Source organism: Bufo bufo, chromosome 6 (genome assembly GCF_905171765.1).
Source record: "Bufo bufo chromosome 6, aBufBuf1.1, whole genome shotgun sequence".
NCBI classification, from domain to species: Eukaryota; Metazoa; Chordata; class Amphibia; order Anura; family Bufonidae; genus Bufo; species Bufo bufo.
Genome location: NC_053394.1, coordinates 246,092,225 through 246,109,781, shown reverse-complemented (window position 1 = coordinate 246,109,781; position 17,557 = coordinate 246,092,225). Strand labels below are relative to the sequence as shown.

The 17,557-nt window shown below is 45.6% G+C and overlaps 1 long non-coding RNA gene across 1 annotated transcript; it reads left to right on the top strand.

The window, feature by feature from the left end:
• Positions 1–657: 657 nt before the first annotated feature.
• Positions 658–15,782, top strand: LOC121003311. Its single transcript, XR_005779458.1, has 3 exons — positions 658–841; positions 10,956–10,957; positions 15,772–15,782. It is a non-coding gene; the product is annotated as an uncharacterized LOC121003311 (long non-coding RNA).
• The last annotated feature ends 1,775 nt before the right edge of the window (positions 15,783–17,557 follow it).

Genomic DNA, 17,557 nt, shown 5'->3' with positions numbered 1-17,557 from the left:
CAGCCATTGGATGAATGATTGAAAACCTGCTTGTACAGGCTTAGAATAAACGCCATGTTATTCACTCTGTAGTTTCTTGAGTTGTGATAAAAGCACCCCCAAATAAGGATGCAATGATGGACCCTATGGCTGCAGCTTCTTCACTTAAGTAACTTATGTATTATAATGATTTGATTAATGGTTAAAAATAGTAGTTTTTCTTATGGTGTGCACCAGGCAGCCCACATCATCCAATCGAGAGCCTCTGCCTATAGGTTTGCCTAAATATTCAGTATAATTGAGCCCCAGCGTGTAGTGACATGAAGATAGCGATGCACGATCATGTGACATCGCGTCACTGGAGCGACAGGGTCATGTGGTCGTAAAATAGGGCATAGCCTGGCGGAAGTGCGTCTGAAAGGGCGGAAGTGATGTCGCGCCTGCGCAGATTGGATCTAGGGACGCCGAATCCTCATGGAACAGCGGGGGAACATCGCTATGTACCTGAAGCGATGAGGGCTTGACAGAGTCTCCTACAGCATGTCGGTGAGAAAAGTATGTCATCAGGGATTGACAATGGGGTTGGCAATCTGAGAATGTTTTTAGGTAGTAATGAGGGGGTTAATGGGCAGGGCTTAGCAATAGCCAATGTGGGGCTATGGGATTGTATTTAAAGTTCACTTTGTTATCAGTGTATTGGGAGCTTGATAAAGACCATTAGGTTGAAACGTTGCTGCACTAGGTGTAATAAAGAAATTGATTGGATCCCTTTGGAGTGCCGTGGCTTATTCTACACATTCTTTGGCTACTACGGGAATCCTAGGACCAGGATTCAACGCTACAGGCACCACCACGTATCAGAGTTATTGCAACAACAGTGAGTAGTGCTGGCCTGTTTTTCTATTTATGTATGTGAGCAACAATAGTATACACAGTAAAAGAGCTACTGACCGGACCCAAACTAGGGAGGATAAAGGGTGACCCCTGTCCGACCCTCAAAGCTCTCCCTATGCTGCTAAAGCACATGCCCGGATCCAAATGGCGGAACGAGGCATGCCCACGTGCCTAAGACTGATGACCACTGTAGCCCCTACAATAGTGGAAGGGGCACGGCCACCGGTGCCCTACTCAGTATATGGAGGGAACCGTGGCCACCTCAGATCCAGTCAGAAAATAATCAGGTACACAATAATGTCTGTACACTTAGCTGAAGGTGTTGCAGCCGCAGAGAAGATGGATCCAAGGACAGCTGGCAATATCCGGAGTGCTTGCTGCAGCAGAACACAGGTCCAGTGAACTGATAGCTACAAGTGAAGATACTAAAGCAAGAGCTACAACTGAAATGAGAACTATAATCCACGCCCTACAATAGGAGGAGGGGTGATATAAAGAGAGGGAAATCAAACGCATGAGGAACAGCTGGGAGGAAGGAAACCAAAAGTAAACAGAGCAGTGAGAACTCCTCCCAGCTCTAGTAGTGACATCATCACAGGGGTGGAGAAACAGAGCTGTGAGAACGTCCCAAAGCTCTGGTAGTGACAGTACCCCCCCACTCTATGGGTGGACTCCGGACACCCAGGACCCACCTTCTCAGGATGAGCCCTATGAAATGCCCTGATGAGGCGAGTGGCTTTAATGTCCGACACCGGAACCCACATCCTCTCCTCAGGACCATAACCCTTCCAATGAACGAGGTACTGAAGAGAACCGCGGACAATGCGAGAGTCCACAATTCTGGAAACCTCAAACTCCAGATTGCCATCAACCAAAATCGGAGGAGGAGGCAAAGAGGAGGGTACCGTGGGCTGGACATATGGTTTTAACAGAGATCTGTGAAATACATTATGTATCTTCCAAACCCGTGGAAGATCAAGACGGAAGGCAACAGGATTGATGACTGACAAGATTTTATAAGGCTCAATAAACTTGGGACCCAATTTCCAGGAGGGAACCTTCAGTTTAATGTTTCTTGTAGACAACCACACCAGATCACCCACATTCAGGTCCGGACCAGGCACACGTCTCTTATCAGCCACACGCCTATACCTCTCACTCATCTTTTTAAGATTACTCTGAATCTTTTGCCAAATGGTAGACAAAGACGAGGAAAATCTCTCCTCCTCAGGTAAACCAGAAAGAGCCCCTCCCGAGAATGTCCCAAACTGCGGATGGAACCCATATGCACCAAAGAATGGTGACTTATCAGAAGATTCCTGACGACGGTTGTTCAGAGCAAACTCAGCAAGAGGGAGAAATGAACACCAATCCTCCTGGTTCTCTGCCACAAAACAGCCCAAATATGTCTCCAGATTCTGATTGAGGCGCTCAGTCTGACCATTCGACTGCGGGTGAAAAGCAGAAGAGAAGGACAGCCGAACCCCCAGGCGATAACAGAAAGCCTTCCAGAACCTGGACACAAACTGCGTGCCTCTATCGGAAACAATATCAGAGGGAATGCCGTGCAATTTAACAATATGGTCGACAAAAGCTTGCGCCAACGTTTTAGCATTGGGTAAACCAGGGAAAGGTACGAAATGAGCCATCTTGCTAAAACGGTCCACCACCACCAGGATCACCGACTTCCCCGAGGAACGAGGAAGATCCGTGATAAAGTCCATGGACAGGTGTGTCCAAGGACGGGAAGGTATGGGTAACGGGAGAAGGGAACCTGAAGGCCGTGAACGAGGGACCTTAGCGCGAGCGCACGTCTCACAAGCAGCCACAAAACCCTCCACCGACTTACGAAGAGCCGGCCACCAAAATCTCCGAGCAATGAGATCTACCGTGGCTCTACTCCCGGGGTGACCAGCAAGAACCGTATCATGATGCTCCTTAAAGAGTTTGTGACGTAGCTCAGGAGGCACGAACAACTTCCCAGAAGGACAACGGGCAGGTGCCTCAGTCTGGGCAGCCTGGACCTCGGCCTCCAAATCGGAATATAGAGCAGAAACAACTACCCCCTCCGCCAAAATGGGACCCGGGTCCTCGGAGTTTCCTCCTCCCAGAAAACAGCGAGAGAGAGCATCAGCCTTCACATTTTTTATCCCAGGTCGGAATGTAACAACAAAATTGAATCTGGAGAAGAACAGAGACCATCTGGCCTGTCTCGGATTCATACGCCTGGCCGACTCCAAGTATGCCAGATTCTTATGGTCGGTAAAAACGGTGATAGGGTGCCTGGCCCCCTCCAACCAATGGCGCCATTCCTCGAAAGCCAACTTGATGGCCAACAACTCCCTATCTCCCACATCATAGTTTCTCTCTGCCGGGGAGAGTTTTTTAGAGAAAAAGGCACAGGGTCGCCATTTGGCAGGAGAAGGGCCCTGGGACAAAACCGCACCCACACCCACCTCGGAAGCATCCACCTCAACAATAAAAGGTAAGGAAACATCGGGATGCACCAAGACGGGAGCAGACGCAAAACTCTCTTTAATCTTAGAAAAGGCTGCAAGCGCCTCCCCCGACCAAGAGGAAAAATCCGCCCCCTTTTTTGTCATGTCAGTGAGGGGTTTGACAACAGAGGAATAATTCAAAATGAACTTTCTGTAATAGTTCGCAAAACCCAGAAAGCGCATCAATGCCTTCTGATTCTCAGGAAGCTCCCACTCAAGTACAGCACGGACCTTCTCCGGATCCATGCGAAAACCAGAAGCAGAGAGGAGAAAACCCAGAAATTGAATCTCCGATACCATAAAAAGACATTTCTCCAGCTTGGCGTACAATTTATTTTCCCGCAGAATCTGCAGAACCTGAAAAAGATGATCCTGATGGGTCTGAACATCAGGGGAAAAAATCAAAATATCATCAAGATACACCAATACAAATTTCCCCATTAAATGGTAGAAAATACTATTAACAAAATGCTGAAAGACGGCCGGAGCATTCATCAGGCCGAAAGGCATAACGAGATTCTCGAAATGCCCGTTAGGGGTATTAAAGGCCGTTTTCCATTCATCCCCCTCTCTGACCCTGACCAGGTTGTACGCGCCTCTCAAATCCAATTTGGAAAACACCTTGGCCCCAACAATTTGGTTGAAGAGGTCCGGGATCAGAGGAAGGGGATAGGGATCGCGAATCGTGATACGGTTCAGCTCCCTAAAATCTAGGCAAGGTCTCAGAGAGCCATCTTTTTTTTTAACAAAAAAAAAACCCGCGGCCACAGGTGACTTTGAGGGACGAATATGCCCCTTCTCGAGACTCTCGGAGATATAAGTTCGCATTGCGATTCTTTCCGGTTGTGAGAGATTGTAGAGGCGTGCTTTTGGCAGCTTGGCGCCGGGAATGAGGTTAATGGGACAGTCAAACTCCCGGTGAGGAGGTAGCTCCTGAACACCGCTCTCGGAAAGCACGTCCGAGAAATCAGAGAGAAATGATGGCACAGTTTTAGTAGACACCTCTGCAAAAGTCGCTGTGAGACAATTCTCTCTACAAAAGTCACTCCACTCATTTATTTGCCTTCCTTGCCAATCAATAGTGGGGTTATGTCTAGTGAGCCAGGGTAACCCCAAAACTAGAGGAGAAGGCAATCCGTTAAGGACAAAACAAGATATATCCTCCACATGAGTGTCACCTACAGCTATCCAGATATTGTGAACAATGCCCTTCAGAGATCTCTGTGAGAGTGGAGCAGAGTCAATAGCAAAAACAGGTATATCCTTTTCTAATGTGCAAACCTGAAAACCATGCATGGCTACAAATTGAGTGTCAATAAGATTGACGGCCGCTCCACTATCGACAAAAATCTCACAAGAAATGACTTTGCTCTCTAGCGCCACCCTGGCAGACAGGAGAAAACGGGAACTGCAGGTCAGAGGAAAAGCATCAATTCCTACATCAACTTTGCCCAAAGTAGCAGATGAAGCAGAATTTGATGATTTACCTTTTGAGGTTTTTCTCTTATTATCGCTCTTAGTACAGTTCAAGAATCTCCTAGAGGGACAAACATTTGCCAAATGACCTATGCCCCCACAACAAAAACACACCATACTCTGAGGACTAAATCCTCTTTTATCAGGGGCAAATCGACCTAGCTGCATGGGCTCCTCCTCAGAGGGAAGCGAGACAGGATAAGGCCCCTGCACACTGAATGAGTCCGCACCACTGCCCCTAGACTGACAATGGCTGGACAGAGAGGTCTCGTTTCTTTCTCTTAGACGCCTGTCAAGGCGTACCGCCAATGACATGGCAGACTCTAAGGACGTTGGTCTCTCATGGAAAGCAAACGCATCTTTCAATCTCTCTGAGAGACCATGACAGAACTGACTCCGGAGTGCAGCATCATTCCAACCCGAATCAGCTGCCCATCTCCGAAATTCAGAACAATAAAGCTCCGCAACAGTTTGTTCTGGCATAAAACACGTAAGTTAGATTCGGCCAGAGCAACACGATCCGGGTCATCATAAATCTGCCCCAGGGCCACAAAAAAAATCTTTCCACGGATCGAAGGGAGGGATCCCCTGATGGCAGCGAAAAAGCCCAAGTCTGAGCATTACCCCTGAGCAGGGAGATGACAATCCTCACCCTCTGCTCCTCCTTACCAGAGGAGTGGGGACACAAGCAAAAATGGAGTTTGCATGCCTCTCTGAAGCGAACAAAATTCTCACTGCCCCCGGAGAACGTCTCCGGAAGTGAGACCTTTGGCTCGCAACAGACTCCATGAGCCGGAGCAGAGCCCAATGCTTGAAGCTGAGTCATAGATTGACGGAGATCCGCTACTTCCAAAGAAAGACCCTGCATGCGGTCAACCAGGCCAGAAAGCGGATCCATGTAAAAAAAGGACGGTTTTGGTGGATTATAATGTCACGGCTGTATGTGAGCAACAATAGTATACACAGTAAAAGAGCTACTGACCGGACCCAAACTAGGGAGGATAAAGGGTGACCCCTGTCCGACCCTCAAAGCTCTCCCTATGCTGCTAAAGCACATGCCCGGATCCAAATGGCGGAACGAGGCATGCCCACGTGCCTAAGACTGATGACCACTATAGCCCCTACAATACTGGAAGGGGCACGGCCACCGGTGCCCTACTCAGTATATGGAGGGAACCGTGGCCACCTCAGATCCAGTCAGAAAATAATCAGGTACACAATAATGTCTGTACACTTAGCTGAAGGTGTTGCAGCCGCAGAGAAGACGGATCCAAGGACAGCTGGCAATATCCGGAGTGCTTGCTGCAGCAGAAGACAGGTCCAGTGAACTGATAGCTACAAGTGAAGATACTAAAGCAAGAGCTACAACTGAAATGAGAACTATAATCCACGCCCTACAACAGGAGGAGGGGTGATATAAAGAGAGGGAAATCAAACGCATGAGGAACAGCTGGGAGGAAGGAAACCAAAAGTAAACAGAGCAGTGAGAACTCCTCCCAGCTCTAGTAGTGACATCATCACAGGGGTGGAGAAACAGAGCTGTGAGAACGTCCCAAAGCTCTGGTAGTGACACCCACACAATGGCTAATAAGCTCTTTTTTTTGCCACTAATACATGCCAAAAAGGGCTTTAGAACATATAACTGCACCGCTGCACATGTGGGATTTTTTATTTTTTTATTTAAAGGTTTTTATTAATTTTATAAGTTGACATTATCCATGGAACTACAAGAACAATGTAACACGGTACAGGGTAAGACATCAATATACTTATATCAGCAGTATAGGATATCCATATGTTAGCATATCAAGAGTACAAAATGAAGTAAGTACATAAAGGCAAGTTACTTAACCTCAGAAGACTAGATATCAGAAAGCTGGAGCAACATTAACTCAATATATAATGAGTCATCTGTAACCCTGCCAAGGGAGGAGGAGGAATCCATAGAGAAGGCTCATATGTGAAGAGTAAAAATTTGCAAGTATCGTTACATGTAAATTACGTGGGTCACTTAGAAGCTAGATTTGTAGGAGACATGGGGATGTGGCAAGATAAGAATTGCAATGGGGGAGAGATAGTCAACCAGATTCAGGCTTGACATAAATGTGGAATTGTAAACCTATGAACGAGCCATTAGTGTTGATCACGAATATTCGAATTGCGAATTTTAATCGTGAATATCGGCACTTCGAGAATTCGCAAATATTTAGAATATCGCTAAATATATTCGTAATCGCGAATATTAGATTTTTTTTAAATACCAGTTCATGCGAATTGTTATGCGAAAATTTTAGGCAAATTTTATGCGAATTATTTAAGAAAATAATGCCTGGAGATCATGAATTCGCGAATTTTCGAATATATGGTGAATATTTGCCCAAATATTCACGAAATATCGCAAATTTGAATATTGCCCCTGCCGCTCATCACTACGAGCCACAGGTACCATTTTTTCATGAATTGTGTGTGGGTACCAGATTCCCAAGAGGAAATTTCCTCAAATCGATATACATGATCAACTTTCTGCTTCAATTGCAATATAGATGGGAGGGAAGTTTGCAACCAGAATTTAGGTACAAGAAGTCTTGCGGCTTTCAATAGTTGTTTAAAAAGGAAAGTGGGGGGGGGAAGGGCATCATCATCTAAACAGGCTAAAAGGGCTTTGCAGGTTGAGACCTGCACGGTTGTGTGACAGATCTCATTGCTAATATCGAATATGACTCCCCACCAATCTCGTATTTTGGGACAGTCCCACCAGATGTGAAAAAAAGAACCTCTATCCTTCCCGCACCTCCAGCAGACATCCGAAGAGCCATCAGTGAAAAGGCATGATTTCTCTGGGGTTATATACCATCTAGATAACAATTTGTAGCTTTCTCCTGGATCCTAACACACCTAGAAGATTTATTGGTGGACACAAACAGTTTGGGGAGCATAGATAGTGGTAGGTCTCTGTTTAAGTCTTTTTCCCAATGTCGGATGAAAGCAGGTTTGACTAATAAGGGAGTTGATCTCAACCTGTTGTGCATTTGTGATATGGGCCTTTTAGGCTGTTTCGGAGTATTAATCATGGATTCAAGCCAAACCAAGGGCCGGAGAAGTTCCCCCTCGCCTGTGTTGTGGGATAAGAACTGTCTTATGTATGTAATTAGGGTTAATCCATTGGGCTGGGGTTTTAAAATGTCTATCATTTCGCTATTGCTTATAATTCCTCCTGTACACTCCAGGAAGGATGTAATAGGAATAGAAGAGTACCTTATTTACCTAGGTGTAGAGGACCATCTATCGGGGGAAATTGTTCCAATCACATCTCTGACTTGTATGAGAGGAGAAGGGAATGGGATTGAACAGTGTGTAGAAAGTAACCATTTTCAGGCATTAAGAGTGGCTCTTAAAATTGGGTAAGAAGTGGGAGGTGTATAATTTGGGTTTTGGCTACCTAGAAGTAGCGAGCGAAAAGATCTGCCCATCAATTGTTGTTCTAATGAAACCCAAGATTTTTCGGTGTTAATTCGTAACCACTCAATTACCCTAGATAGCAGTATTGCATTACCATAAATCTCAGGATCAGGAAGGCATATTCCACCCAGAGCCACTGGTTTTGAAAGCTGGGAATAAGATAGCCTCGGTTTCTTACCATTCCATATAAAAGATCAGAATTTTTTCCTTATCAACTTATAGAATGATTTAGGTATAGGGATAGGCAGGACTTGTTGGAGGTAGGTAAGACGAGGTATAATCAGAGATGTCAGGAGATTCTTACGCCCAAACCAGGAAAGATAAGGGGTACGGTGTTTTTGTATGATAGGGAGAGAAACCATGGGATTAGTGGTCATGATCATGACATCATCCGCAAAAGCTGCCAATTTGTGCTCTTGATCACCCAGCCCAACACCACTGATGAGTGAGTTATTTCTCAGCGAAACCAGGAGGGGCTCTAGTGTTAGAACAAAGAATAAGGGTGACAGGGGGCAACCTTGTCTAGTGCCATTACATATGTTAAAGTGGGAGGAAAGGGTGCCGTTGACCATTACCTTAGCAGTAGAGGATGAGTACATTGCAAAGATAGCTTGTACATAGAGACCAGGGAGTCTGAAACGCAACAGAGCCTCTCTCAGGTATGACCAATTGATCCTATCAAAGGCTTTTTCTGCGTCAGTACTTAAAAAAAGTAAAGGTTTTGAGAAAACTGATGCATGACATAATACTTTTATGACTCTGGACCTATTGTCTCTGCCTTCTCTATCACGAACAAATCCAACCTGGTCTCTATGAATCAAGAGGGGGAGGGAGTTGGCTAAGCGGTTGGCTAACATTTTAGCCAAGAGCTTTAAATCTATATTTAGAAGTGAGATAGGCCTGTAGCTGGCGCATTGTTTTGGGTCCTTCCCCTCTTTAGCTATCAGTGATGTGCGCTACCGTCAAGTCCCTGGATAGGAGGCCACCCTTTAGAGTAAGATTGCAGACGTCTAGAAGATGGGGTAGTAGTTGGTTTTGGAAAGATTTGTAATATGAGGCCGGTAGACCATCTGGGCCTGGACATTTACCTACTGGGATCTGGTGCAGGGCAGTGGTTAGTTCATCTATAGTGAAGCGGGAGACCAGGAACTTTTTTGTGAGTCTGTCAGAGATGGGAGGGTTATTGAGTCTAAGAAGGATGAAATTAAAGACTTATGGGAGTCAGGATCTTCTGTGGGGGATAAGTTATAGAGGGCCTCATAAAAGTATCAAAACTGGGCTGCAATTTGGGCAGTGGTGAATATTGGATCTCCTAGCGGGGAAGTTAGCTGATGTATAAAATTATTGGCTCTCCTGTTTTTTATTTTGTGCATCATGAATTTGGAGGCCCTGTCTCCATGAGCGAAGTATTTGTGCTGGGAGTTGAAATAAAATTTGGCTACCTTAGTTTGTAAAAGGGCTTTCAATTCAGCCCTTAGTTTTGATAACTCTTCAAGTTGGTGGTCAGAGAAAGAGCTCTTATGGAGCGTCTCTAGGGTTTTAATTTTTAGTTGGATGGATTCTATTTTTTCTCATCTGATTTTCTTCAAGAATGTTCCTATGCTAATAAAGTGTCCCCTAATGTAAGGTTTATGGGCGTCCCAGAGAGATTGAGGTGATATGGAGGGTTGTTTATTCAGAAGAAAATATTTCTTCAGAAGGGCCTTTGCTTTTAGATTCTGTATCTCTCAGTAGGGATTCGTTGAGACGCCAACTAAAGGCTCTCGGATGCTGTGAAGGCGCTAGAATGGAGAGAAAGATGGGGGCATGGTCAGATAGGTGGATGGAACCAATGCTGGATTCTGAGCACAGCTGAAGGTGTTCCTTGGAAACAAAAAGGTAATCTAGGCGATGATAGGTGTTATAGGGATGTGAGAAAAAGGTGAAATCCTTAGAGTCAGGATGGAAGGCACGCCAAGAATCTACTAAATGCAGGTTCCACAAACTTTCCCTCATGACTCGCAGGGAACTTAAGGAGAGAACTGATTTGTGTGAGGAAGCATCAAGTTGTGGATTCAGGGTTGCATTTAGATCCCCTCCCAGGACCACCAGACCTTCCTTGAAGGATTCAATAATTGGGATAATTGAAGTAAGCCAACAAGCTTGTTTCGTGTTTGGCGCATATAGGTTGATGAATGTGTATATCAGAGGACCAATGTGATTTTTGATTAGGATATAGCTTCCCTCCGGGTCTTGGAGGTGACTAATGTATTTAAAGGGTATTCTTTTCTGGAAACCTATGCTCACCCCACCCGAGGCAGAAGAACCCCCCCCCCCCCCCCCACAATGGTACCACTGAGGAAAGTATGAGAACGTCAGATTGGGGTAATGGTTAAACCTGAAGTGCGTCTCCTGGAGAAAAAGGACATTCACACCTGACTTTCGCATCAAAGAGAAGATCTGGCTACGCTTGGAGGGGGAGTTGAAACCCTTAACATTATAGGAAGCTATGTGTAAGTCAGCCATATTGGTTTGAGTATATAGGATTACCTTTGCAAAACTCACAGATTCTCCAGGAAGACGCACTATTCACCACATGTGGGCTTTTTTGAACGTGCCAGCTTCTGACAATAGTGTTGCCATCTGCAGCCTGTGCTGTCAACGCATAAGTCGTGGTAAGCCCAACACTCACCGAGGGACGACCACCTTAAGAAGGCACCTGGCCTCCCATAACTGAGCCCAGTGGGAGCAACGCCGTCAGAACCCGCAAAGCCACACTCCTGGTGCTCCACATCCTGACTCTTCTCCTTCTCCTCTCTCCTCACATTTTTCCTCCACTCTACCTTCCACCGTGCCATCGAACCTTCCAGCGTTCATCTGGCATAAGGCAGGCTTCCGTGGCCCAAATGTTTGAGCGTAAAAAGATGATGATGCCGGATAACCCTCTTGCCCAATGGCTGACCGCTGGCTTGTCGGAACTGCTAGCTCGCCAACTACTGCCATATAAACTGGTGGACTTGGAGGCCTTTAGAAAATTTGTGGCCATTGGCACATAGCAATGGAAGATCCCCGGAAGGAAATATTTCTCCCAGAAGGGCATCCCAGAGCTATATGGCCATGTTCAGAAGCAAGTGAATATATATATCTGGCACACAGTGTCGGTGCCAAGATACATCTGACCACAGACACGTGGTCTAGCAAACCTGGGCAGATAAGGTACATAACTTTTACTGACCACTGGGTGAACCTTGTGACGGCCGTCAAGCATATAACCTGTGGCTCCCGTCTGGATTTGGTGTTACCGCCACGGATTGCATGCAGGCCTGCCTCCTCTTCTCCTCCTCCTACTCCATCCTCCGACTCCTCCTCGGCTGACTCCTCCTTTTCTACTGCTATCGCCTCTTCCACTGAAGCTCCCCAGAACCTATTCGACGTCCCAGGTGAGACATTGCCAGCATCACAGAGGGCTGGCAGAATGCAGCATTTTCAGGCCTTGCTGCAAGAGATGCTGCATTCTGCTGTTGCGGGTGCTAGCAGAGGAATTTCCACCCACAGCGAAACAGGTGCGGGTACCAATCCTACCTCGCCTGCAAGAAGAGTGCAGTTTAAAGATGTTTTGGTCCCTACGGATATGAGATCATTCTTGCAGTCAACTCATCGACAGCCGTCCTCCGGATCCAGCCTCAGGGAACGCCTAGACGACAGGTGTCCGACTACATCGGGTTAACGGCCGATATGGAAGCTCTGAGAAGTGAGGAACCCCTGGACTACTGGGTGTGCAGGCTTGGCCTGTGGCCAGAGCTGGCACAATTTGCCATGGAACTCTTTTTTTTTTTTATGATTAACAATTTTATTGTTTTTGACAGAAAGAGCAGATTGTACATATCATTATATCTCAAAATGACCAACATAAGCGTATAATCAGTATTCATAAAAGTAGTCTGTAGATGTTTTTCTTGAATGATGACAATCATATAGTGTAGATCAAAACACTGATGAGATAAACAATATAACCATAACAACAGTTAGATGTGGGTTAGTCTATGGAAAATACTCTATTTTGTGTATTACATGTGGCAAGTCACAATTTCTGCAAAGCAATGGGAGAAAAGCGATATCTCAGGACTGATCAAGAAAAATTTCTATATCTCTTCCAGGGCAACCATATTTGGAGGAAGGTGGGCCTCGTCCTTGTTTCCCAATGAGAGATTTCCTCAAACCTATAGATTTGATCAACTTTGTTGATCCAGTGCTCACTCCTTGGGATCTCGGAGGAGAGCCAATGAGTAGGTAGGAGCATTCTGGCAGCAGCCAGTAGGAAAGAGAAGAGAAAAGCCTTGTGCTCTTTTGTTCCAGATATTCCCAGGGAAAGTAGAACTAACTCTAGGGTACATGGGTATGCGGTATTACAAATTTGAATGCTAAGCCTAATTATTTCAAACCACCATGATTTGATAGGGTCGCAAGACCACCAAATGTGGAGGTACGTCCCTTTGTCTTTTAGGCATCTCCAACAAATATCTGGAGACCCCGGTTTAAAGCAGCAAGTTTTGTCAGGGGTGTTATACCAGCGGAGGAGAATTTTATAACTATTCTCCTGTATGCGGATGCATCTGGATATTTTGTGCGGCGCTAGCAGAATTTTTGCAATTTCGGGGAACGAGAAGGTCTTCTCCAAGTCTCTTTCCCAAGGGCCTAGGGCCGCTAATTTGGGGCAGGGAGGAGACATCTTCAAAGATCTATATATGGTAGATATTGTTTTAGGGGGGGGCAGTAGTTGACTAAACAACTTCCCAAACCAGCTGACCTGTCTTGTTGGGGGTATCTTTTTTATGAGGGGGGGTATTTTAGTTTTTAAATAACGTATAAGCATATAATGTTGGGCAGAGAGTCCTAGTTTCCTTATAAGCTCAGTTTCAGTAGGAAAGCAACCCTCTGTGTCCAGTAAGCTAGATAAAGTGAGCTTTGAGCACCTTAAAGCAGAGGGGCAGCTTTGTCTTAATTCCTTAGGGGCGAGGGCTATGATATCCTTAACAAGGAGGAGAGGGGAGGGAAGCGTCAAGATCCCCTTATCAGCCGAGACCAACTTACAGATCTTTAGAGTATTGCGGATCATGGAGTTAGGGATAGAGCTAGGAGCTGGAAGAGGGTTGTCAGCTAACAAGAGGGCTTGAGCTGGGGTGTTGAGGAAGGAGTATTCTAACTTAATCCATGTTTTATGAGGGGGGTTTCTAAGCCAGTCTACAGCTCTAGACAGTTGGATGGCCTTCATATACACTTCAGGATCTGGCAAACCTATTCCTCCGTGGGCCTGGGGTTTGGTCAGCGTGCTAAAAGAGATGCGTGGACTTCTCCGTTGCCAGATGTAAGTGCAAATTTTCTTATTCAGAGAGTAGAAGAATGTTTTGGGTATTTCAATAGGGAGTACTTGCATTAAGTAGGTCAATCTGGGGATAACCAAGGACATGAGGATATTCTTCCTCCTGAACCAGGTCAGATAAGGGAGATCCAGAGAGTCTAGCTGAGCAACCATAGAAAGAAGAAGAGGTTTGTAATTTAGGTTAAATAAGTCAGGTAGGTGGGGAGTGAGCTTAACTCCCAAATAAGTTAATTGTTGAGTGTGCCAATTAAATGGAGAGTTTTTCTGGAGTGAGGAGAGGGCTAGGGGTGACAGCCCGGTATGAAGGACCTGCGACTTGGTGGGATTTACTTTAAAATTGGACAGAGAGCCAAAATGGTTAAGGATCGACAGGATAGTGTTCATGGCTCTAGAGGGATTTGTAGTAATTATTAGAAGATCGTCAGCAAAAGCAGCAAGTTTGAACTCACAGCCATCCACTGAAAGACCTCTAATTTTCTCCTCTTGCCTGAGGGTTTGCAGAAGGGTCTCCATTACCAGGACAAAGAGAAGGGGGGAAAGTGGGCATCCCTGTCTAGTTCCGTTTCTGATTGGGAGGGGGCATGATAGGATTCCATTCACTGACACGGACGCCGAAGAGCGAGTGTACATAGAAAAGACTGCATTCAAAAAGGGTTCCGGGATCCCAAATTTAGTCAGGGTCAACCTAATGTACGACCAATCCACTCTATCAAATGCTTTTTCGGCGTCCATGCCAATCAGAACCAAAGGAATGGAGTTGTAGGTGGCATAATATAGGGCGTTTAGGACCTTCATGGTGTTATCCTTTCCTTCTCGACCCTTGACAAAGCCCACCTGATCAGGATGGATCAGTGTGGGTAATAGACCCTGGAGTCTAGAGGCAAGCATCTTGGCTAGCAATTTGAGGTCTACATTGAGTAGCGAGATGGGGCGATAGTTGGGGCACAAGGATGGATCTTTGCCCTCTTTTGGAATGATAGTGATCGTGGCCCTAGTCATATCAGTGGAAATGGGGTGGTTCTCCAAGGAGAGATTACATACGGAAAGCAGGAAAGGGAGGAGGGGTTTCCTAAATGCTGAATAATATGCTATAAGGAGACCATCAGGGCCTGGACATTTGCCTTTGGGGGTGGAGTTGATGGCTAGCGACAGTTCATTTATTGTAAAAGGTCTAGTTAATAAGTCTCGTTGAGACTCAGAGTGGGTTGGGAGATGCAGTCGTTTCAGGAACTCATTGATATTGTCTTCTCTCCCCATAGAGGGATCTGGTGGCGTAGGGGTGGGTAGATTATACAAAGCCTTATAATAAAGTTTGAATTGTTCAGAAATTTCTTCAGCCTTAAATAGGACATTCACCTGGGAAGATCTGATGCTCTGGACAAGGCGGGAGCTTCTCCTCTGCTTAATTCTCTGTATCATAAATTTTGATGCCTTGTTGCCATGGGCATAAAACTTTTGTTTAGCAGACAGAAAGTATTTGGCTGAGCGCTCATTCAGGAGGTTCTTCAGTTCTGTCCTAAGGGAAGAGAGTTCCACCAACTGCTGAGCTAGTAACGATAGCTTGTGCGCCTTCTCCAGAGTATGAATCTTCGCCAGTAGAGTTGTGTATTTTTTGTCAGATTCTCTTTTAAGGAAGGAGCAAAGGCTAATTAATCCACCTCTAATATAGGCTTTATGGGTGTCCCATAGGACCTGGGGGGATACATCTGGGGTGTGGTTAATGGAGAAAAATTCTTCTAGAAAGGAAGTGATTTGGGATTTATGACTCGGGTTGCCCAGCAAAGACTCGTTGAATATCCAGTTAGATTTCTTACCTGACCCAGGTGCAATACAGAGGTAACAATATACCGGGGAATGGTCCGAGAGGGTCATGTCACCAATTTTGGCGGAAGAGCAGTGTTGTAGGTGTTCCCTTGATATAAAGATGTAGTCTATCCTGCTATACGAATCATTAGCTGAAGAATAGAAAGAATAGTCAAGTAAGTCAGGATTAAGACAGCGCCAAGTATCTCACATTCCCATATCAAATAACCTGGTTTGTATTAATTTGAGAGCCCTTGTGGGGATGGATGATTTCTTCGAAGAGGTGTCCACTAAAGAATGGAGAGCTATAATAAAGTCACCCGCTACAATCAATATTTCCTCCCTGTGGGTCTCTATAAGAGAAAAGAGTGTGGAGAGCCAGGTGATTTGGTCCTTGTTAGGGGCATATACATTAACTAGGGTGAGTAGGGTCTGCCCTATTAGTCCTTTCAATATCAGGAATCTTCCCTCTGGGTCTTAGATGTGTGTTTTGTATTGGAATGACAGATCTTTATGGAATCCGATACTGACTCCCCTTGAAGCTGCGCCCCCAGCCCCACAGTGATGCCAATTGGGAAATTTTGAATAGGAGAGGTTCGGATAGTTACCATGCTTAAAATGAGTCTCCTGTAAGAAGACTATTGAACATTTCTCTCTATTAAGTTGTGTGACAGGATTTGACATCTCTTTGAAGGAGACCTCAACCCCTTGACATTATATGATGTTATTCTAAGTACACTCATGGTCTAGGGTGAGAAATGGTAGAGCAAGCACAGAAGTCTGAAGAATAGTGCTGGTAAATACCGCTAGTGAGAGGGGGAGGAGGGCGCCGCCACAAGGAGAGGGAGATTACAATACATCCACATGAAAGTGATACCACAGTCTGTTTCTAGACATCCCACATCTGAGGAACAAAGCGAAAACATACAGAACATTAACATATACCATAACAGGTAGAGTAACATGTTGTTCATACAAAGAGGAGCAATACCGCTCCAGGTAGGAGAGAAGCATTGTACATAACAATACCATATTGTAAATTGAGAGCAAGAGAAGTGAAAAGCAAGAGGGAAGAAACAGTATAGGAAGAAGGTATTAAGAAAAGCAAGTAAGAGTATAGGAGAGTAAGAATATCAGAGAATCGGGGGGGTGTAAGACACTGTCGTGTGTATCACCCTTGTTTTGAGCTAGGTGACCAGGGCTAGATCGGCAGGTGAATATCATGGAGGTAGGTAGAGAGGGGGAGAAGCCAAGAAATATTAAGGAAAAGGTTATTGTAGAATTAAGCATAGAGTTTCCCTAGTTAAGGGACATCAATAGAGAGAGGGGATATTTTCAGTTCTCCAGTGTGAGCCTTCTGGGTGTTGCTTTGGAGGTTCCTCTTCTACCTCTTTGGGGTTTAGGGGTTTGCTGCTTTTCCCAAAGCTCAAGTGGTGGGAGAGTAGGCAATTTATCCAAGTCCTGGACTGGGTCCCAGTTCTGAATGTCCAAAGGATCAATCCCCAGGTGTTCAAAAGCATGTTCTAGGTCCTGGAATGAGGAAATGTTGGTTCTGCGACCCTCGTACATAAAGGAAAGTCCAAAAGGGAAGGACCATCTATATAAGACTTTTTTTTTTATCTAAGCCAGTCCGTCAGTGGCTTCAGGGTTCTTCACTTCCGCAGGGTTGACTGGGCCAGATCTTGGAAAATGAGAACTTTGTGCCCATCCCAGCTTGCAGCTTTAGCTTCTCTAGCTTTTAAGAGGACAGCCTCCTTCACAGGAAAATGCAGGAATTTGCAGATTATGTCCCTAGGAGAGGCCGTGGAAGCTGGCTTGGGTTTAAGGGCCCTGTGGGCTATTTCAAGGAGCACTTCATGTGCTGAGTCTGGGCCTAAGAGGGAGAGGCAGATTTGTACTATAATATTAGGTACGTCCCCTGGGGTGACTGATTCAGGGACACCCCTGAAGCGCAGATTGTTGCGCCTCCCTCTATTCTCTTGATCCTCCAGCGCATTGTATAGGAAGTTCATATTAGATTGTATGGCATGGAGGTTGTGCTGAACAGCGATCTGATGCTGTATAACTAAGGTTTGCGACTCCTCTAGTG